Raw genomic sequence first — 24,032 nt, forward strand, 5'->3', positions numbered from 1 at the left:
TGAGAGCCCCAGCAGATTGCCCAGGCAGTCTGCCCGACCTGCCCACTGCCCTGCCAATGGTGTCCTCCTACCCACTGTGTTGCCCGCACTGCTTGGGACTGCCTACACTGCCCAGATGAGGCTGGAACCTGCCCGGACTGCCCAGCTTGCCCTAAATGTCCAGAAGGTGACTGCTAACAGCCTCTCTCAAATCCTACACACGGCATGAGGCTCAAGGATCAGGAATGCTGCTGTAGAATGGCCTAGGGAAGAGCTTCGGTGACGAGGTCCATCAAGTTGCCTTCTATCTCACAAAACTCCACCTCAATTGTACCATCCAAGCTCTTCTCTTAGATGAAAGGTACTAGATCTTGATGTGCTTCGTCCATGCATGAAACATCAGGTCCTACGCAAGAGCTATGCAACTCTCATTGTCATATAGGAGAGTCGTAGCTTGAGTGTAAGCACAACCAAGCTTTCCCAACATCCTCCAAAGCCACACAGTCTCACATGCAGAAGATGATGTCGCATAGTACTTGGCCTCCATAGAAGATAAGGCAACTATCAATTGCTTCTTGATGAGAAAACAAAAAATCGTCAAGGCAGCCTGCCAATGAGTATTCTTGGGCTCACTCACAAACTCCACAAGTAGACCAACTGGAAAATATAGATGGCTCTTGTGCATTTGATTTAGTGACATCTATCATGGCAGCTCGAGGACAAAGTGATGCCTTCACTTATGTATCAAAAGAGAAATAGATTGGATGGCAACAACTATTCTTTGCGGTCCTTCATGATGAAGAACATGCTGGACGGCTCACAGCACAAAAGGCTTTAAGAGCAGGTTATTGGTGGCCTGCCATCTTCCAGGATGCATTTGCGTATGTTAAGCGATGCGATATTTGCCAATGACATGATAGTCGAGAGAATAGGAAATGACCACTCACCCCTATTATGGCGATACTTCCATTTGAGAAGTGGGGAATAGACTTTGTGGGTCCTATTACTCCGTCGTCGACTACGCAAAAGAGGTACATCATTGTCGCAACTGACTACTTCACAAAGTGGTCCGAAGCACGTGCAACAAGGAAAGATGATGCTAAAGAAACTGCTAGTTTTCTACCCCATCCCATTTGGGCTCTAGCTTGCCTGGAAATAATTCACGTCGTGCATCATAATACAGAACAAGCTGTCCTTTCTTGAAGGTGTATTTCTTGGCTTTGATGTCGTGTAACTGCTTCATTCGGCGCTTCGCCACCTCTTGGTGCAATAAGCTCTGCAGTTTAAGCTCATCTAAATGTGCCAGTGTCGTCAAGCGCTCAAAAAGTGCGTCTTCATCACTCAAAGAATGATTGATGGCGAACCGAATAGTCGGCAGCTCAATCTCTAAAGGCAAGACACACTCCTCCCCATATACTAACTTGAACGGGGTATGGCCAGTGGCTCGTCTGAGAGTCGTATTATAGGCCCACACTGTCACGTATAACTTTTTATCCCAATCCCGTGGATGGATCCATTGATAAGTACAAGGCCAAACTTGCGACAAAAGTTATGCACAAAAGAAAGATATTGACTATGAGGAGACATTTACTCCTACATCTCACATGACTATGATCAAGTGTATGGTTGCATTGGCTGCTGATTATGGTTGGATTGTGCATCAGCTTGACATTTAAACTACATTTTTACATAGGGAACTTCAGGAAAAAGTGTATGTTCAACAACCCATGGGTTTTGTAATTCAAGGATCCGAACACTTGGTATGCAAGCTCAAAAAGGCTTTGGATGGTTTGAAACAAGCTCCACAAACTTGGTATGCCAAAATTGCTGCCTTCTTACTCGGCCAAGGATTCATTAACAACCCATCAAAGTCTACTCTTTACGTTTGCAAAGAGGGGGGATCCTTTGCTGGTCATTTGTCTTTATGTGGGTGATCTTCTGCTCACAGGGCCACAAGTTGGTCAAATTTTAACATTTAAGAAAAATTTGTAGCAAATTTTTGATATGTCAAATTTGAGGCCTTTGCATTACTATTTGGGCACTCAGTTTATTCATGATACTGGAGGCATTGGATTGTCACAGTCCAAATATATTGCTAAACTCCTTGAGAGATTTGGCTTCTAGGATTGCAAGCCAATAAGCATACCAATGGAGACTGGACTTAAGCTGTCTCTGCATGATGGCAGTGATAGGTTTGACATTCATACATATGCTCCAGTAATTGGATGCCTTATTTACTTATGCAACACAAGGTGAGATTTTCAGTTTGCAGTTTCAGCCTCCAACTCATATATACATAGCCCACGCATGTCACATTGGCAAGCTGTGAAACTTGTTTTCCGTTACTTTGCAAGACTCTTGGATTACTTTATGCCAAGGGGGGGCCACTACAATTACATACTTACAGTGATTCTGATTGGGCTGGAGATTTTAATTCTCACCACTCTACCAATGGAAATTGTTTCTTTCTTGGCTCTTCTAAGATTTCTTGACTGAGCAAGAAACAATCCACTATTGCCACATTGTCTTGTAAAGCTGAATACAAGGTAGCTTTCACTACTACGGTTGAATGTGTATGACCAAGACATTTGTTGGCTAATTTTGATGTATCTGTCACAGAGCCTACTACTTTGTTTACTGACAGTCAAAGTGCCGTTGCAGAGACACGAAACCCAATGTTTCATGCACATACGAAACACATTGAGATACATTATCACTTTGTCAAAGAGAGGCTACATGCAGGGGATCTTAGCCTTATCTACTATCCTACTGACAACAATTTGGCAGACATCTTCACCAAAGCTCTTTCTCGCGATAAATTCGAAGCATTTTGCAATGCTTTGAATTTGATCTCATTTGGTGGATGATCCTTGTATGTTGATCACTTATCACTCTAGGGGGGTTTGTTGGGTTTTACTCACACCTACGCTCACACAGGAGTATCAGTGATCCGCACGTAGGACATTGGGACACTTTTTACACTCCATAGGAGAGGTTTTTTCCCCCAATCACATTATTTTTCATATGTATATTTATGTTATACATTTTGGTCACTTACAGCGCGCACATTACACACATCTATGTGTGAATGCACTTTAAGTCACTTACACAACCCTAAAGTCTAAGGATTGTCCTTCGTACTTGGTATCTTACTTTTCAATCTATCAAGTGTCGAGCTATGACCACACTCCCTCTCTCTCTACTGTTGTGTTCACTCTGAAGCTATATTGTTGTTCTTTGACTTCAACACTACCTTTGTCAACCCTAACTGCCTTTGACTTTGCCCCAACACTTCAAAGATCAGCCAATCTCAAAAATGCCATAAGGGTTGTAGCTTAACTTGCAAAAGATAAGCCCAAGTCATCCACAAGTGAGATATTTACTTCTCTTAAGGGACTCCTACTGCATTGGTCCATATAAATCTGTAAGCACAAGCTCCGAGGGGGACTGTGGCTCGTCGAAAAGCCCTATTCTGAGTGGCACCAAACTATTTTTGCCCTTAATGTAGGACACACAAGGAGAACGAAACTAGTCTTGATTCTTGAATAGGGTGGTAGATGACATGATTCAACACAAATTACAAGAAGCAACAAATTCACAAATCTGAAATTACACACTTTATTGATTGATCTTGGACATCCGACACTTGACTGGCACCAACAACAAGCACCTCTTCCAATATTTCTTCATCTTATATTAATCTTAGTTGAAGTACACTGAGATATGGACTAATCTCCTTCATTCTTCAATACAAATGCTGCCAAAAATGACCAGCAACAACAATAATCAATTTGATTGGAGATGGGGCACAATTTGATCCTTGGGCTCCTACATGTGGGCCAAATCAAATGGGAATGGGCTCGTCCCTCAAATCAGTTGCAATTCTCAATTCAGAGCTGCTGCTGTAAGTACAGCGTCTTCAATTATTGGGCATGGATCTTGACGTGGTTGAGCCCTAATCGCTGTTGTAAATTAGAGTTTTAGCAGTAAAAATCACTACTGCTCTTCACCAAGAGCTGGAATATGCTAAGAATTGCTGAGGAAATACCAAAGAATGAGAGAGAGAATCTTTTAAACCGTATCCCTATCAATACAACAACTTTGAAAGGGTGGTAAAATCACAACGAAACTGTCGAGCCCTCCTCTTCTATCACCACCTCTCACTAAGACAAAGAAGGAAACCTGCTGCCCGTCCTATCATGCTGTGCGATCAGCTGTTGACGGATCAGTCAAGCTGACGCCAGCCTCAGAGCAACCCCTGGATGCTCTCACCTGCTATTTGTGGGTCTTCTGCTGGCTGGTGCAGTCCCCAATCTGCTCCTCACTGGCTGGAATCCTCTCTCACAGCAGCTCTCCACCTCTAGAATGGCTCTCTCCACACTCAACCAGCCCCAAACAGCCTTCTTTCAGCTTGCATGGGCAAGTTTGCCAAGTGACAGCCTTCCAAAAACAATTCTCAGCATTAATTAATTAATTTTCGGTATTTAATTTCTGAAGATTAGCCAATTATCCATTTGACCCTGCCCAATAATTGGCTAGTGCCCATCCACATTTAATGTGCTAACTCTTTAGAACTTTAAGTTATTCCCAACATTAAATGGCCTTAGACTAGCATTAATTTGTTAATTAATGCCTAGTCCTAATACCACTCCAAGACATTTTAAAGACCATGTAATGCCCTGGGCCCAAAATGACACCAAGTCCCCACAAGTACCTGTCCAGCATAAATTTATACAACTTTTGACGGTGTTCCCCATTACCAAAGCTAGGATTTTCTATCACCATGACACGCATCTAACTTAACCTGACATGTGCATCTCACAGATGCACAATTTTAAGTCCCCAAAGAGCATTAACTTAAAAATTCACATCCTCATGATGAAGAATAGCTCGCCCCAATTGTCAACATCTAGTAAGCCTCTAAAGGCACTCATGGTTGAGGTGACCAAACGGAGCATGCCACAACTCCGTTTGTGATTGAGATGAGAGAAGATAAGAAGTGAGGGCTACTATGCTATGAAGCTTGACCCTTCTAGACACCATTGTCCTCCTTCCCTTACAATACCATCTATCTATTTCAGCCATCTAGAATTTTGAAAAAGTAAACATCAAACTCCACAATGAGACTTGGTCCACACATCTTACTTATCAAGAGTTAATGACAGCCAAGATCTTGGACATATAAAACCTCCGATGTAACAACTTCACCTTTCCCATGAATAATCTAAATCTAACCAATGCCATTAACGGGGACGAAGGAGTTGTCTAAACGAATATACTCCTACATCAAACGTGGGCAATGCCTTCTTTGGACGGAGTCATGTGGTGAAAAGTGTCGCTATCTATGATCCGCTCTCGAGCCTAAGGGACCATCAGCACCACTTTGAAGGTAGAAGATATCTCCATCACCTTCAAATAAAGAAATGCAAATGAGGATGGAGTGGCAACTACTCCTATTGACTCAGAGTCCTTCTTAGGCTTCTCGTTCTTGGCCTTGTTTGGACAATCCTTCTTTCAATGACTTGTCCTACCACATTTATGGAGAGTTGTATCCTTCTTCTTAGACTTGTCATTCTTCTTCTTCTCCTTCCCTTTATCTTTTGCATTTTGATCTATAAGAGCCTCAAAATGAGCTTTCTCAGGATTTTGGTTCTTGAACTTGTCCTCCTATCCACATGGGAGCTAGAGCCTCCCACTTGGAGATACCGCCTAGGTAATCAGAGAAAAGTAGAAACCACATTTTGGGTATTGTGAGGAGTGTGTGTGTGTGTGTTTGGGGCTGCGAGGATTGAATCCGATCTCTCTGTCCTGATTCTTGCCAAAGCAATTAATGCTTACCATTGGCCTTAACAAAACATCTCTAAAGGATAAAGAAACGGCTATTTCCCTCATTGATAAAAATCAAAATTATTAAAATCAAGCCACATTGTCGTTTGATCACAAAAGTAAAAATGCCATAAAACACATTAATGGCAACCTTTCAAAAATGGCGATGTCTATATAGCAATTACGCCTGCACTTGCGATGCACTCAACACGGCACAAAAAGGTAACACGATATGTGAGCTCAAGGTATACTCTTGTATTATTCAATCCAAAAAGCGGGACAACATAGACACATCCCAGGACTACACCCTTGTGACGCCGCACATAAGAGGCCACTGGATATAGAGAATCACACGTAGTGTGGAAACAAGGCAAGGCTTTGAGTCACTACTACTCCCTATATCGGTGCTTCCGGTGATAACGGCATGGTATAGCTACAAAGCCCTTAAACTCACCCCCGCTTTTACTGTATCGTTGTCCTCAGCAATCTAAGGGTAGCGCTTTTTATTTTGACTCATCCAGGGTCTTAACACAGCTTTTTCTATCAAGCCGGTCAGTGTCTGCCAGTCTATGTGACTGCGGGATCTTAACACAGTCTATGCTATCAGATTAGTCAGTGTCTGCCGCACAAGGACTTGGGGGTCTTAACACAGCCTTTTCTAGCAAGCTGGTCAGTGTCTGCCCATCTAGACTTGTTTTTTAGGGCTTTGTTGGATTTATTGATGTTGGGATTGCCATGCGGATCCACCCTCGACTCAATTACATTTGAGGAGTGGAGGCATATTTGGGTCTATGATTGAGAACCGCTTTGGTTGGTTGGAAAGGATCAAGGGTCTTGAGAAGAAGTAGTGGGGTTCTCCTCAAGCCAAAGGGTGAAGGCATCTTTGCTGCATTCACGAGCCTTTGCTTCTGAGATCCAAGTGGCCTCCTTGAGTGGACGCCCATGCCACTTAGTGAGGTATTCAGGGAATCCTCTTTGTCCCCGACATCGAAGGAATGCTTCTACTTCGAAGGGACAAGTGGAATGGAGCATTGGTACGCGCCATCCCCATTGGTTGTCGAGATAGAACTTGCGCAGAAGTCGAGCATGAAAAGCATTATGAACACATACACTATCTGGCAGGTCGAGTTTGTAGGTGACTTCCTTCAGCACTTGAGTGATTCGGTAGGTCCATAGTAGCAGTGATTAAACTTAGGAGTCATATTCTTGGGAAGTGGCATATTCTTTGAGCTAACTAGGACCATGTCTCCTTTGGTGAATAGTACAGTCTTCCTCTTTTTGTTGGCTTGCTCCGTCATAGTAATTTTGCTTTGTTCTAGGCTCTGCTTGGCCATTGCATTTTGATCTCTCCGTTTCTTCAGGAACTCCTCTGCATCTTGATCTTCCGCTTTGGCCGCTCCGGATGCTAAGGCCAGCGGGGTAATGACTTCTTTGCCTGTGGCTAATTCAAAGGGGGTGTACCCTGTTGCCGAGTAGATGGAGTTGTTGTAGTGGAATTCCAAGACATCAAGGTACAAGGCCCAATCTTTCTAGTCCACTCGAGCATAGCTTCGGAGATAGTCTTCAATGCCTTGGTTGACTCGTTCGGTCTGGCCATCTATCTCAGGGTGGAAGGATGAGAAGAATCTCAATTGTGTTTCCAGGGTCTTGAAGAGTTCCTTCCACATATCGCTCATGAATCTTCCATCTCTATCTGATACTATTGCCAGTGGTAAGTCATGGAGTTTGAATACATGTGTGAAGAAGAGGCGTGCTACCTCCTTAGCATTCAATGGTGGCTTGGCCAGGATGAAGTGGGCCTGTTTGGAGAAATAGTCCACCACTACAAAGATGATTGTGTACCTATGGGACTCGGGTAGTTCCACAATGAAATCCATACTGATGACATTCCATGGGCGGTTGGGTACGGGTAATGGTTATAGTAATCCTGCTGGCTTTGAGCGTGGTGCTTTAACCAGTTGGCAAGTGGGGCAAGTTTTGATGTAGTCGATGACTTCTTCCTTCATATTGGGCCAAAATAACTGCTTCCTAAGGGCTTCCAAGGTTTTGCTTTGCCCTTTGTGTCCTCCAAGTTTGCCATCGTGTATCTCATGAAGGATGAGTTTCTTCAACTCCAAATTATTGGGGATATACAATCTCTTGCCTAAAAATAGGATACCCTCCTCAAGGGTGTACATTCCATGCCGGGACTTCTTTGCTTCCACATCTCGGATTATTTTGTGCATTTCTTGGTCCTGTTCTAAGGCCTCCTTTACTAATTCCATGAAGTTGATGATGACCACACTGACAGCTTTCAGATCAGCTTTCGGGCTCAAGGCAACTGCTATTTTGTTAGTGGAGCTGGGTTTGTGTTTAATCTCCAGGTCGAATTCTACTAGGAAGTCTAGCCAGCGGGCTTGCTTTGCCGATAATTTGGGTTGTGACTGGAAGTATTTGAGGGAGATATTGTCGGTGAAGACTATTGCGTGCTTGTCTTGAACATAGTGCTTCCATTTCCTAAGGCAATGGATGACTGCCAACATTTCTTTCTCCATTCCATCTTGTTTCAGCATCTGTAAATTTCTTGGACTCATAAGCTATGGGGTGGCCTTCTTGCACTAGTGCACCTCCTATGCCATAATCGGATGCATTTGTGGATATTTCGAAGGGCTTGGTAAAATTCGGCACCTTCGAGATGGGAGTCTAAATCAGGCATTTCTTCATCTGCTCAAAAGCTTCATGTTGCGTGTTCCCCCATGTAAAAGAGTGATCTTCTTTGGTGAGATGGGAGAGGGGGCCTGTGATGAGGATGTAATCCTTGATGAACCTTCGGCAAAATACTGTGAAGCCAAGGAACTCCCGCACTTCTCTTACAGTTTTCAGTACAGGCCATCTTTGAACAGCTTCCGCTTTCTTAGGATCCACTTTGATACCAGCTGCTCCTACAATAAAGCCTAAGAACTCCAACTCTTTCACTGCAAATTCACATTTTTCAGGCTTGGCATATAACTGATGTTGCCGTAGTTTCTCAAACACCCGGCGTAAATGTTACTAGTGCTTCTCTAAGGTTTTGCTATAGACTAGGAGATCATCAATGTAGATAATGACAAAGACATCTATCTCGGCCCTGAAGACTCCATCCATGAGGCCGCAAAATGTGCCTGGCCCATTGCTTAGACCGAATAATAATACTAACCACTCAAAACTACCATAGCGGGTGCGAAAGGTTATTTTAGGGATATCCTCTTCTCCTATGTGGATCTGATGGTAACCTGATCTAAGGTCTATGTGGCTAAAGTACTTGGTCCCGTGTAATCTATCTAAGAGGTCTTCCACTAGGGACATTGGGTATTTGTTTTTTATGGTGATTTTGTTAAGAGCCCTATAGTCTACACAGAGTCTAAGTCCCCTATCCTTCTTCTTGACAAATAACACCGAGGCACCAAAGGGGGATTTACTGGGGCGGATGAAACCTTGTTCTTCTAATTCATACAGTTGCTTCTTCAATTCCATGAGTTCGGTGTGGTTCATGCGGTAGGGTGCTCGGGCCGGTGGGGCGGATCCTAGAATCAATTCAATCTTATGATCCACATCTTGTCTGGGTAATAGGCCCTTGGGTAGCTCTGCTGGCATTACATCTTTGAATCTTCGAGTATCTCTGTCACTTCTGTATTGTTGCTTTGGTGCTTGGACTTTTTACCATCTTCTTTTCCAATGGGTCGGATCATACATAAGTAGACCATATCTCCTTGTTTGATTGATTTCTCTACCTGCTTGGCACTACACGTCATGATGCGTGGCCTGATAACAGTCCCTTGGACTGGGGCTGCCTAGGTTGGGCCTCTCGGTTGGGTTGCATTTGGCTTCACTGTTTGGCATAACACTCCTAGCTTATTCTCCTTCATCTACACTTTGATTGGGGTCCTGCCAGGCAACTGCATTCTTTTGCAGGGTACTCTAACACCTTCTCCTTGCATATCTAGCATCATTTCATTTACTCCTTTCCCGAACATCACAATGACATATTTGTAGAATTCCAAGCCTAGGATTACTTCAAAATCATCCATGGGGATTACTAGGAAGTTTCTACCTGTACTGCAAAGACTTGATTTACTTCCTTGGCTTCTCCTTGTGCGAATGTCAATGTTAATCCTTCTAGGGCCTTAGATAGTTTCAATCCATGTTATGCTGCCCACTCCGGTGTAATGAAGTTGTGCATGGCCCCTGTGTCCACCATGATGGGTTGGTTTCCTTCGCTCACTCTGCCTTTGATGTATAGGTGGTGGACTGCTGCTACTTTGGCCGCCATGCATTGGGGCCGAGCGCTGACCATCCCCACCCTTGGGTGGTCCATGCTTTCATCACTTCCGCTTGGGATTTCTTGGATATGCGGGGGTTGCGGTTCTTCTCCTCCATATGCGCTAGTAGCATTCACCCTCGACCCACTTGATGAGGCTGTATCTTCTACGGGGCATCTGTTTTGGTAGTGTGGACCCCCGCATCTGAAGCATCTGATCCCGATGGAAGGGCCTGGGGGTCTCCACCATGTTATATTTGATCCTGCAGGTCCATATGGTGTACTGGGGATTGGCCTGTAATGGTTGTTTCCCCATTTGCATGCTGCTCCTCTTGGCACCAATGCGGTTTGCGACACGGCCGTTGTGGTGGTGGGGGTTTGGCTCCTTGTGTCCGGGAATGGCCCTCTAGGGGCATTGGACCTCTGGTTCCATGAGTTGTTATTGTTGAAGTTGGTGTTGAACCTGCTTTGATTCCCCTGGGCCGTTCTCCTTCCTTCTAGGTCCACTAGTCTTTCGGCCATTCTCATGGCTTCCGCTAAGCTTGTTAGCTCCTGTCTCTCCACATCTCTTCTAGCCCATTCTTGCATCCCAAACAAAAATCCATGTAACTTGGTGTCTGTATCTATGTTTGGTAGCTGCAGCATAATCTGCCTATATTTGCTGACGTATTCTTTCATCTTCCCTCGTGTTTGTTTGAGGTTCCTCCATTCGTCTCTCACTTTGAACTTCTCCATCTTTGGAATGAAGTAGTCTTTCAGTTCTTCCTAGAGTTCTTCCCACAAAAAGATGGTGTGGCCCTGCTCTTGCTCCAACAGGTACCAACTGGCAGTGTCCTCCTCCAAGTAAATGGCTGCCACTTCCGCCTTCCTATATTCGGTTATTCGGGAATACTTCAAGTACTTGTCCACCTCTGCGATCCACTTCTTCAGGACCAGCCTGTCTCTCTCTCCTTTGTATTTGACTAATTGGGGCATCTTGAATTTTCCATAGTCATCCTCTGAACTGTCATTATCTTCCTCTTCTCTTCGATTGTGCTTCTTCTCCTTCTTCTTGTCTTTCTTCTTGCTTCCTGTTTCTACTACCTTCTCCTTCTCTTTCCTTGTATCTTACGCCCTCCTAGATGTCTCCTCTCTACCCATTCTATCCATCTCCTCTTGCATTTTGTGCCTTTTCTCCTCTTCTTCTTGTTGTAACACCCATTCTCTATAGCCCTGCTCTACTTCTAGTTTTCTCTTCCTTTCCTCTTTCTAATCCTTCATCTGCATGTTCCTCCATATTGACTCCAGCATGCCTGACATGCCCTCCAACTGCCTTTCCAGTCCAGCTACCTTCTCCTCTTGGCCCACTCTCCATTCTTGCCCTCTACTCTTCTTCCTCTCCTCCATTGTTGAGAGGGTGACATTCTCCCTTTCGTCCTCCATGTGGTCGGTGGTGTTGTCGGCACAGGGAAGCCACAATGTGGTCGATGGTGTGGTCGGCGCAGGGAAGCCGCATCTCGCCTGTGGTGGTAGTGGTCGTGCTGCGGGAAAGCCACATCATGTCTTCAAACGGTGGGCGGTGTCAAGGTCGGAACGTCACGCCAAGGCCGACGCAACGGGGGCGTCGCGACAAGGGTCGATGCGACGTGGGGCGTCACGACGCGGGGCATCGCAACACGGGACGTCACAATGTGGGTCGTTACGACTTCGTTCTCTTTGGGGCACTGGATCTTCTCTCCTGCTTCCGTGAGCACTCCTTCACTCCGAGCAAGAGTTGCTCTGATACCAAGTGTGATGCACCTGCACTTGTTACGCACTCAACATGGCACAAAAAGGTAACACGATATGTGAGCTCAAGGTATACTCTTGTATTATTCAATCCAAAAAGCCGGACAACATAGGCACATCCCAGGACTACACCCTCATGACGCCGCACATAAGAGGATTCACCATTGGGTATAGGGAATCACGCGTAGTGTGGAAACAAGGCAGGACTTTGAGTCACTACTACTCCCTATATAGGTGCTTCCGATGATAATGGTATGGTATAGCTACAAAGCCCTTACGGGGGGGGTCACCACCATTTCCTTTGAGGAGATCGTGCATTAAGCCTTCTAGATCTCCATCTGCAGATCCTAGAGTTTGTTATTAGCAAATTAGTCAATTCATGGTTGAGTCTGTATATGTGGTACAACACGCTACGCACAAAGATATTTTAGGCATTTTATTTGCCAGCATTTATTGTGTTTTGGCATTATTTGCAGCCAGTCAACCAGCATACCGTTCATATTTTTGGCATTTGTTTGGCCTATATATTCTCACGCTCCCTCCTCCACATTCATTCATCACCTAACAGTTCTTGGGGAGAGGGAGCATGTGCCAGTGCCTCCACAGTCCGTGACTCACATTGCTTCTATATTGTCTCATGTCTTGGTATATGGATTCCATTTCCTGAGCATACATCTGAGTTCTCATCTATATTGTGTTCTCTCTTTCTTTTCTTTTGTCTTCTGTTCAGCAGTCTATTTCAGCACATGTTCATGCTTCCATTGCAACACCACTTCTGACATGGTATCAAATTTCAAGTTTTGTGTTCCTGCTGTGTTTTCTTGCTGATTTCAAGACTGTTTTCACCCTTATTGATTAGGCAACTGCTGATCCAACCAAGAGACCTGTTTTACCTACGTTTTTTGCTGACGTCAGCATCCATACAGCTTGCGTGTCCTTTTCAGCCTGCATTTTGGTGTCTCTACATCTCCTCCTAGCTAGGTGCTTGATTATCATGCCTTTTTTGCTGTTTTTGGCAATTTTTGACTGATTTCTTGACTCTTTACAGCAGCTCTTGTCTTATTTTGGCCAGATTTTGGGTTATATTGTATGTGAACTCTTGCTTTTTGCAATCTGTGCTCGTGTTTTGGCTGTGTTCCCTCTCCAAATACCTTCTTTTATCTACTTCTTTTCTAAATCCTCTATAGATTGCTCCTCCATGCACATCCACTGATGACAAGCTCCATGGACCTGATTATTACATGTGGAGTGCGGTGATGAAGGCCTCGTTTATCCACAAGCGGTTATGGTACGTGGTTGGTGAAGCTATGGCACGTCCTCAACAGCCTTCTCCTGTTCCATCTGATTTTGATGAAGACAACCATGAGGAGGCAGTGCTTACATGGGATTCAGATGATGCCCGTGCTTATTCGGCCTTACTGCGGTGTATTTCCAAAGAAGTCCTACTAGCCGTCACCTCCTACACGACAGCTTCACACATATGGTCGAAGTTGCAGTTAATGTACAAGGCTCCTTCCACCATGAGGGCCGTTACTCTCCATGGCCAGCTCCAGCAACTGAAGTTTGAACCCAAAGATACAATCCAATCATTCCTACTTTGAGTTACCCAACTCCAAGACCATCTTCACACTATGTAGTCTGCCCTATCAAAGGCACATCTTGTTAGTACAGTACTCTACAAGCTTCCTCGAGAGTTTGATGGAGTGGCGAATGCTTTACAAGCGCAGACATTTACAATGCCTGTCAGTTTTCTTCATACGTCCTCGATGCTACTTAAGCATGAGGCTACTTTGCAACTATAGGGAAGGCTTCCGTCACATTATGGAGGTTCAGGTGAGGCTCTTGCAACTTCAGAGAGGGGTTCGAAGATGAAGTTGAAGGCCCGGTGTTATCACTGTGGCAAGAGGGGTCATTTAAGGAAGGTGTTGGAAATAAAGGGCCCTCGTGCCTTTTATATGTCCTCAGGTGTGAACACACCCTTAGCACACTTAAACTTTCACACACACACACACACACACACACACACACACACACACACACACATATATATATATATCTAAAAACCTAAAGAGGTACACTCATCATTGTACCCACAAGTCGTGCTCACTCTTCACACTCTCTCTATCTCTCTCAACTGCTAGCAAGCACTGCGTATCTTGATCCTCGCTCCCACCGAACACAACAAATTGGTATTAGAGCCATCAAGTTCTACGCACTTCCCGAGATCTAACGAGACCAACTGATAGTGCTGACGACTAGCAGACAGCTGGAGTTCTTGGCGACCTGTGTGTCAAACTGAGGCAGAAGACCACGTGTGCAGAGGGTGACCAGGGTGGTGACGAGACAGCTCACAGGCGAGCAAGAGTCCCAGGCAAGCAAGAGTCGCTGGCAGGCAGCAGTCGGCAAATTTGACCGACTGCAGACGACCAATCGCTACAAGAGACCAAACTTGGTAACGGAACCAACGGGGAGCTAACACGGCGCACAGCTAACGGACGGAGACTAACGGGGACAGCAGTCGCGTGACGGGTTGGTGGCAGGTAGGCGCAGGCGACAATCAGGCGGCGACTTGCACGGGGTCAACAAACCCCCCCCCCCCCCAGGTCACATCTTTCAAAAATCATGTTTTTTTATTTTAAATTTTTATTTTATCCCCTCTTCCCTCTGACGGGGTTTCACACGTTGAGGCACAACTTCTAGATTTACGCAATCTTTTCCAATAATTTGAGGCTTTTCCCGGAATTGGAGATTGCGATGCAGAGCAAGACCATTTGTCTCAAAAATTACAAGAATTTGTGACATTTTGCCTCTGACATTTGGGGCTTTTCATATACATGCAAAAATTGGGCTGAAATTTACTCAATTTCTCGACATTGATGCACATTGGACCCCATGCAATTTGGGGCTTCTACTGTTTGGGCAAAATTTGTGCGCCATTTGGTCATTTATGTACAAATAGGTTTAATTCCATCAAAATTTGGACACCTAGCACTTGGAAAATTTTGGGGGTTTTGCTGAAATTGCTCTATTTTGGCAAAATTGGCCTATTCTATGCATGTCAAAGACAGTGCAGATGTATGGTTGATGCTTTGAGCACAAAAAAATCTTGGGGCTTTTGACCATGCATGTCAAAATTTATGCCCATGGGTACATGTACAACAGAAATTGCAGCTAAAATTTGGGACTTCTCATGTAATGTGATGTATTTTCCCTTGGAACAGCTGTAATCAGCTGTGGAGTACTGTAGCACATAATTTGGTGCTTCTGAAAATTTACTTACAAATATGAAATTTCTGCTTCTACGTGGTTATTTATTACTGGTTGGTACTTGTTTGTACCTTGTTCACTTGTGTGACAGTTTGGGCCTGCATTTGCTGAATTTTTTGGTCACATTTTGGCTGAAAATCATGGCTGGCAGCAGTGACAGCAGTAATCTCATACACATTAAGAAGCTTGAAGGAGCACATAACTTTGCAGTCTAGAGAAAACAGTGCTACAATATCCTCTTGCAAAAGAAGTAGGCAAAGCCGATTAAGACCAAAGGGGCAAAGCCTACAAATATGGAACAGGAAGATTGGGATGAGTTAAACGAGCTTGCATACTCAACCATTGATTTCTGATGCCTTGCTTTTTAACATTGAAGGTTTGGATTCTATGCAATTTTATGAGTAAAAGAGAGAAAGAGAGAGCTTCTTCCATTCGCTACGCGCAAACCATGCATCCGTTGCTCGCAACAGGAAGCGGTAGTGGCAGGGTGAGAAGCTTGTCTAACTAGCCTTTAAAAACTATATGGTAAAGAACCAAGGCAAAGTTTCTAATCTCATAGATAAGTTTTATGACTAAATAGGATTTGACCACATGGCTATAACCAATGGCAAAGTTTCTACAATATAACTCCTTTGAGGGAAAACTTACATGTACAATAATTGGAATGTTAACTTTTGCCCAAATGGAGTCATGACATTGCTACTAACCACATTGATATATGGGTGGATCTCATATTGGACTAAATCACATTCTTTGATTAAATAACTAGAAGAACTATATACACAAAAGAGTGCCGCGAGCAAAGTATATTGGCTGAAAAAGCTTATGGATTTGCATATGAAAGAGGGTACATCAATGTCTACTCACTTGAGTGAGTTTAACTCCATTTTCGGCCAGTTGGTTGCCTTGAAGTTCTTGATTGATGAAGAATTTAAGGCTACGTTCTTGCTTTGCACTCTACTAGAGAGTTGGGATACATTCAGGACTGCCATGAGCAATTCTAATGCGATTCTTTTGTATGCTGATGTAGAGACTGCTCTACTCATGGAAGAAATGAATCCACAAAACAATGCATCCAGTAAGTCTTCCAGCGCTTTGCATACTAGGGGCAAATCACAGCAAAAAGGCAAATCTGATAGCAAGGGACGCAGTAAATCACGTGGCAAGGATGTTGAATGCCATGATCCATCATTGTGGCAAGAAGGGTCACTTTAAACGTGACTGCTACAAATGGAAGAAAGAGAAAGGAAAGGGCAAGAAAACAGATGATAGCAAGGAAGAGAAGAAAGAGAGTCAACCTAAGAAGAGCAGTGTCAAAATTGAAGAGGTGAATGTAGTCACTCATGACAGTGACAGTGGGAATGACATACTCTTGGTCTCTTCACAGTTTAGTGCGCATGCTTTACTTGCAGATATAGATGATGACTTGCATACTTGGATTCTCGATTCAGATGCTTCCTTTCATGTCACCCCTCATCGTGAGTGGTTCTTTGACTATACACGGGGTTGACATGGAGTTGTCCATCTTGGGGATAACTATGCATGTGACATTTTAGGTATTGACAGTGTGCAGTTGCACTTTCAGCATGGTTCTGTCTTCACACTTCAACATGTACGGCATGTACCTCAACTCAAGAAGAGCTTAGCACAGGGCAGCTAGATGACAATGGATTTCATACCATCTTTGGAGATGTGAAATGGAAGATCTGTAAGGGATCTAGAGTGATTGCCAAAGGTTGTAAAAGTGATACCTTGTATCCTCTCCATGTATCTAGTGTGAGCAATCATGTTGTTGCCGTGACTGAGCAGCCAAGTGTTTCTTTGTGGCATGGCTGGTTGGGACACATGAGTCAAACTGGAATGAAAGTGCTTTCTCGTTTGGGTTACTTGCCTTGTCTTCGTTATGCTGATTTTGAGCATTGTGATCATTGTGTTTATGGTAAACATGCACAGACGTCTCATAAGAAGTCTCTTTCGCTAAAATCTTCTACTCTAGAGTTAGTACATTCCGACGTATGTCAGAAGCCAGGGTTATCTTTAGGGGAAAAGAAATTTTTTGTCACCTTTGTCGATGATGCTACACGGAAGGTATGGGTTTACCCTATTCGTAGCAAGGATAAAGTGCTTGACAAGTTTAAAAAATTCTTGGCATTGGCTGAAAATCAAACTGATAAGACACTTGAGTGTCTTCGTTTTGTGACAATGGTGGGGAATATGTGTCCAAGGCCTTTCAAGCATTTTGTGACAACAAAGGGATAAAGAGGGAGCTCACTGCCCCTTATAATCCACCCCAAAATGGAGTTGTAGAGCGTATGAATCGGACCATACAGGATAAGGTCCGTAGGATGTTGTCTCATGCTGCATTACCCCATGGTTTTTGGGCAAAGGCTATTATGACAGCCATACATTTGATTAATCGGTCACCAAACACGTCTTCAGGGGGGAGGGAGTTCCCTAAGAAGTGTGGTCGGGCAAGCCACCTTCGTATGCACACTTGAAAGTGTTTGGCTGCGAAGCATTTGTGCACATTCGTAAAGAAAAACGCAGCAAACTTGAGCCAAAGTCCTGTAAATGCATTTTCCTAGGATATGGTGACGAGGGTGAAATGGGGTATAGATTATGGGATCCCGAGAAAAGGAAAGTAGAAAATAATGCTGGAAATGATCAGCCAACTATTGCCCATGATAATGAGCCACTACATGTGCAAGAACAGCTAGGACAACAAGCTGTTAATGCTGATTTGCAAGTTGAAATGCCAGGACAGCAAGCTGAAAATGCTCAACAGCCAGCAAACAATGATCATTGGGTTAGGAGATAGTCTAGAGCTACTAGACAACCTGATAGACTCACTCCTGGTGCAAACAATGTGGCTGATTATGTCATGTTGACAAACTATGGTGAACCGTCTTGCTTCAAGGAAGCAATGGACAGACAGGACAGCAAGAAATGGTATAAAGCCATGTTGTCATATATGGAATCTCTTGAGAAAAACGGCACTTGGGACTTGAAACAATTAACTAAAGGGCAGAAAACCCTTCCATGCAAATGGGTCTACAAGATTAAGCTCACTTCTGATTCCTCACCAAAGTACAAAGCAAGATTGTTTGCGAAGGAATACAAGCAGAAACATGGAGTTGACTTTGATGAGATCTTCTCTCCTGTAATCAAGATGACTACATTGAGAACCATTTTGGGCTTGGTTGTAGCTGAAGATATGGAGCTCATACAGATGGATGTAAAGACTACATTCTTACATGGTGATTTGCATGAAGGCATATATATGCAGCAGCTTCAAGGGTTTGTGGAAAAAGGGAAAGAGAAGATGGTATGTAAACTCAAAAGGAGTTTGTATGGGCTGAAACAAACACCAAGAGAATGGTATCATAAGTTTGATACATTTATACAGTCTCAAGGTTTTCATAGAAGTCAGGTGAATCATTGCTTGTACACCAAGAAGGTAGCAAATAGTAGCCTGATTATCTTGGTTTTGTAAGTTGATGACATGCTGATTGCTAGCAAGGATACTCATGCCTTGGACTCACTGAAGCAAAGTCTACATGGTAGCTTTGACATGAAGGATCTTGGTGATGCAAATCACATTCTTGGCATGCGAATACTCAGAGATAGGTCGAAAGGATTACTCTATCTATCTCAGCAGGAGTATATCTCCAAGATTTTGCAGTGTTTCAATATGGAGGGGAGGGAAACAATTGAGGTTCCATTGCCTCCATATGTGAAACTCAATGCAGAGGACAGCCCTACATCTAATGATGAGAAGGCTGAAATGGCCAAGATACCATAGGCTTCTGTTGTTGGCAGTTTGATGTATGCTATGGTTGCTACATGTCCTAACATTGCCTTTGCAGTGGAAGTGGTTAGCAGATACATGGCAAACCCTAGTAAAAAGCATTGGGAAGCAGTGAAATATATTATGAGATACCTCAAAGGCACAAAGGATTTTAGTGTCTGCTTTGAAAAGCAAAAGGCATCTGTCATTGGCTTTACGGGTCATGCGGACTGCAGAAAGTCCACTTCTAGGTATGTGTTTACCTTCACAGGAGGAGCAGTCTCTTGGATCTCTAGGCTACAAAAGTGTATTGCATTGTCTACTACAGAGGCAAAGTATGTGGCTGCCACTGAGGCATGCAAGGAGGCTTTATGGCTTTCACATCTGGTGGAAAAGCTTGGAAGTACAAAGTTACCTGCTCTCCATTGTGATAGTTAGAGTGCTATCATGCTAGCACAGAATCCCGTCTTGCATGCAAAGATGAAGTGCATACAGGTGAAGTATCACTTCATTAGAGATGTACTTGACAATAATAGCATTGAGCTTGTCAAAGTGCATACAAATGATAATCCTGCAAACCTTCTCACAAAGGGTCTTCCAGCAAAGGGGTTTGCTCATAGCCGACAAATGATGGGAGTTGGATAGATATATGTATTTCAGCTTTGTACATACCTAGACTTAGCTTATTCTTTTCTCCTCTTGAGGCACATTGCCTTTAGGTGGGAGGTTGTTGGAAATAAAGAGCCCTCGTGACTTTTATATGTGCTCGAGTGTGAACACACCCTTAGCACACTTATACTTTCATATATATATCTATCTAAAAACCTAAAGAGATACACTCGTCATTGTACCCACAAGTTGTGCTCACTCTTCACTCTCTCTATGTCTCTCTCTGCTGCTAGCAAGCACTGTGTCTCGATCCTCGCTCCCACCGAACACAATAGAAGAACTGCAAAGAGTTAGCGGCTTCCAAGAAGAAAAAGAAGCAGAGGACGAAGTGGGATGCAGACTCTTCCGACGAGTCATCATCTACCTCAAATTCCAACTCGGGTCCTCTGGCAAAGGCACGGAAGGGATCCTCTTCTTCGGATCGTGGGAAGGGCTTAATGGCCCCTTCCTCCGATGCTTTCTAGTGGTGGTGATGAGGTCATCCCTCACAACTCTCTAGTGCTAGAGAGGGAGTGTGAGGAGATGGGGCAGCCATGCCTCATCTATATTTCTATATAGATGCACAGGATCCAGAGCGGGTCATCCCTCACGCATCAATCGAACTCTGGCAGGTACAAATCTTGGAGCTAGGATTGACATCCAAGTCCATGATGGGCTGGTCACTTGACAAAGCGCGGGTGGCTTTCATCTGGAGCTCACATGGGGGGACACTTTGGCGGTCTGGCAGCCAAAGAAGGGAAATCCATGGTCATTTATGCGCTACGGCATTGGTGACAGGTTGGTCACGTATGCTACATCAGAGATATCATTGACGGACATGAGAGCTACTATGATTCTTCTCTATTTTCAGGAGCTACTACGATCAACATCAACATCAGGTTCTCTCCGAGCCACCTTGGTGGTGGCTTGCACACCCACTACTTGGGTATCCATGGTTCTACTCGGATGGGCATTGTTATATGTACTATGATGAGACTATCATTATACATTGTATTGTATCAGATCACCCATGATCTAAGAGAGGGTGTTAGTAGATTAGTCAGTTCATGGTTGCGTCTATATATGTGGTACAACAGACTGTGGACACAGAGATATTTTAGGCATTTTATTTGCCAGCATTTATTGTGTTTTGGCATTATTTGCAGCCAGTCGGCAAACATTTAATGCTGACTAACTAGTCATATTTTTGACATTTATTTAGCCTATATATTCTCAAGCTCCCTCCTCCACATTCATTCATCACCTAACAATTCTTGGGGAGAGGGAGCATGTGTCAGTGCCTCCACAGTCGGTTACTCACATTGCTTCTGTGCTGTCTCATGTCTTAATATATGGATTCCATTTCCCGAGCATACATCTGAGTTTTCATCTGTATTGTGTTCTCTCTTTCTTTTCTTTTGTCTTATGTTCAACAGTTTATTTCAGCACATGTTTATGCTTCCATTGCTGCACCACTTCTAACATTTGCTAATATGATCCCTCATAGACGTGGACTTATTAAGATCCAAGGTCCACACCTATACATCTAAGGAGACCCTCTTCCTAGCCTTCGTCCTATTATATTGTTAATCAAGATGCAGCCATATCTGTTGGACACCTGTCATATGCTTGATGTGAGCAATGACAGTGTGTTGCACTTTTGCAAAACCCTAAAAAACCCTTAAGCTTGCAATAGGCAGCCAGGTTTTGGAACTCTGCATGTATGTGTGGTTGTCACTTTTTTGGTTTGATCATAAATAAGACTTGAGCTCTTGATAGACTAGGATCTCAAACCTTGTTTTTGCTTTGATTCTCTCAACGCATATAACCTTTTTGTTGCGATTGAGTGTTTGTTCAATTCAACAAGCAGTTGTTGGATCAAAGAACAAGGATCCACAGCAAGAAGAGGTAAGATTTCTTGAGTCTAAACTTATGCACATCACTGGGAACAAGGACCATAAGCACTTCACTGTACAATGTTATAGAGCACCAGACCAAGGCTTCTTGTACCCCAACTTCTCAACTATTTCCATGCCATTGGAATGGTATACTAAATTACCCCTCCTTGCACTACACAACATGAGGTCCACTAAGGCTATCTCCATAACCCTAGATGTACGTGCATGAATGTTTGCACCATTGTTAAGCACACATCTTCTACACAACATATTGGGAAATTCTGACACTAATTAGGAATCCTGGATTGAGAGAGAAAGGGTTAGGTGAATTGAGGGTCATAAAGGTTATTACACTTATCACCTATCGTGTTCCTCCGTAGTTCTAGCATGAACACTCTCTTATCTGTGGGCACTTTTTATCTTCTAGCTGGAAAAGGGTTTTTTTCCTCATGTGAACACCTATCAATGGGTGCAGTACTTTAGTACCTTAGGGATTGTACCTTCATTATCATTCTCACATAGTGGATGTGACCTTCCAACACTCTCCTCTCTCTTGTTCACTTGTTCATTGTGAGTGTCTCTAAGAGTGTGTTTGTGTGTGTGTGGCTAAATCCTAACCTAACAATGGTATCAGAGCCATACATCTTATCAACCACCACCACTCAAATCATGAGCCGCCGCCGCCACCACTACCGCCATTGAGTCTTGCGCTCAACTACTCTCTCATGTACCAAGTGCTACTCCAAGTTTAACAGGATGCATATTTGCTTTAGTTCTGCCCTTCAATCCACGCATTCTCCTTGTCGCCAAGCCTTGGACGACATCACATCTAACCCCAACTACTTTGTTCTACCCATCTTAGTCATAACCTAGCAACAACTCAAAGTCGCCTTGCTTCAATCTGTGGCACACTGCACTCGACCCACCGACACATTGCATTGGACCTCTATTGCCCTGGTCCCAACTTGCATACCACATCCTAGAGTCAACATGCCATGCCTGTTATATACCTAACTACTAATAGTGCGCACAAATTGTTGAACCCTCTGACCAGCACCTGCTTATTTTTTGTCAAACGATTCTACCCCGATACTTGACACTTTTAAAAAAACATTATCTTTAAACCTTAATCATCAATTACTTCAACCTCCACTGATGCTTGTTCACGTGCAGCCCCAATCCAATCATAGTTTTGGGGATTTTTGTAGCAGACTTCAATTTCCACTCAATTTCATCAACAAAATTGCGGCTTGTGTCTAAAACCTCCAAATTTTACCAAAATTCTAAGGATTATAAGCTCAGTGCACAAAAATTGCCCAATTTCATGCCAAAATTTTAAGCTTTTCAAATTCAAGCCCAAACTTCACCAAATTTCATCATATAAATTTGGGGCTCCTGTGAAGTCTATCCAAATTCATCGACATTAAGGCCAATTGCACCTTCTACATCGATATTCACAAACATTGGAACCTTTTCAACTGCAAGTTTTTCTTCAACATCATCAATTGTACACAAAATTATAAGTTTTATAGCCTTTTCTTTGCTTTTTCATACAATTGAATCTACAAGAGCTAAACATGTTTGGGAAATTTGATAGATTAATGGCACAAATTATCCTATGTAGTCGTACATGATGAAGCACGTTTTGGTTGCCAAGTAGCTTTGGGGTTATGTATCTGTTTCAGAGTTTATGCTTACAATAACTATCTCAAATTTTTAACCATTTAAAAGCTTTTTAAAGTAGAAGGTTTAGAAGCTTCTTCTTCTAAAAAAGTGACATGTTGGCATCTAAAATAGGACATGTGTCATTTTGATATTGAAGGTCTCCCTCTTCATTTGAAATAAGCTCTCATGCTGAAATTTCAGCCATATGCTTTGTACTCTCCTATCTATCTCTCATCCGAGAACCACTTTCCACTTAGCTTAATCTAATCCAAGCTCTAAAGAAGAAAAGCAACTTGCTACCCGGAGTTTGTAGAAAGTAGGGTTGCTCCTTGGCTGAAAATGGCAATGGGTGCAAGCTGATTAGACTCTGTACACATTAAGGGGAAAATACATGTTAAGCGTTTAACTCTTTTTTGGCTAAAAGGGGCATTAAACATCAATGTACTACACCTTATATATCTCAACAAAACAATGTGGCTGAAAGAAATAATCAGACTTTGATAGAGATGGCACGTCCTATGCTTTCACACAATAAGGTGCCTCCAAAGTTTTGGCTTGATACTATTGTGTACACTATATTTGCTAAATCACAACCCCACTAAAGCATTGGCTAAATGTATACTTTATGAGGCTTGGAATGGTCAAGAACCAATCGTGCCAAATATTTTTGTCTTTGGTTGTTTAGTATATGCTTTGGTGCCACAACCATGAAGACATAAATTGCAACACAAGGCTGTCAAATGCATTTTCATTAGTTACACTGCAAAAAGTAAAGGGTACCGCTTGTACCAACCTCCACAAACAAGATTTTTGTTGGTAGAGATGTAGTATTTCTTGAACATGCTGGTCAGCCCTTCATAGACTGCAAAAATTAGCCCAATGCCAAGCCTATGGATATTTGCTGAATATGCTAGTTACC

At 43.4% G+C, this 24,032-nt stretch overlaps 1 protein-coding gene across 6 annotated transcripts in view; it reads right to left on the minus strand.

The window, feature by feature from the left end:
* Positions 1-24,032, minus strand: part of LOC148040619 (alpha/beta-Hydrolases superfamily protein) — a 105,071-nt gene that overhangs the window by 76,142 nt on the left and 4,897 nt on the right. The gene's annotated exons all lie outside the window — the stretch shown is intronic.

Source organism: Lygodium microphyllum, chromosome 2 (genome assembly GCF_053477565.2).
Source record: "Lygodium microphyllum isolate KBCC chromosome 2, Lygodium_microphyllum_v1.1.10, whole genome shotgun sequence".
Taxonomy (NCBI): Eukaryota; Viridiplantae; Streptophyta; class Polypodiopsida; order Schizaeales; family Lygodiaceae; genus Lygodium; species Lygodium microphyllum.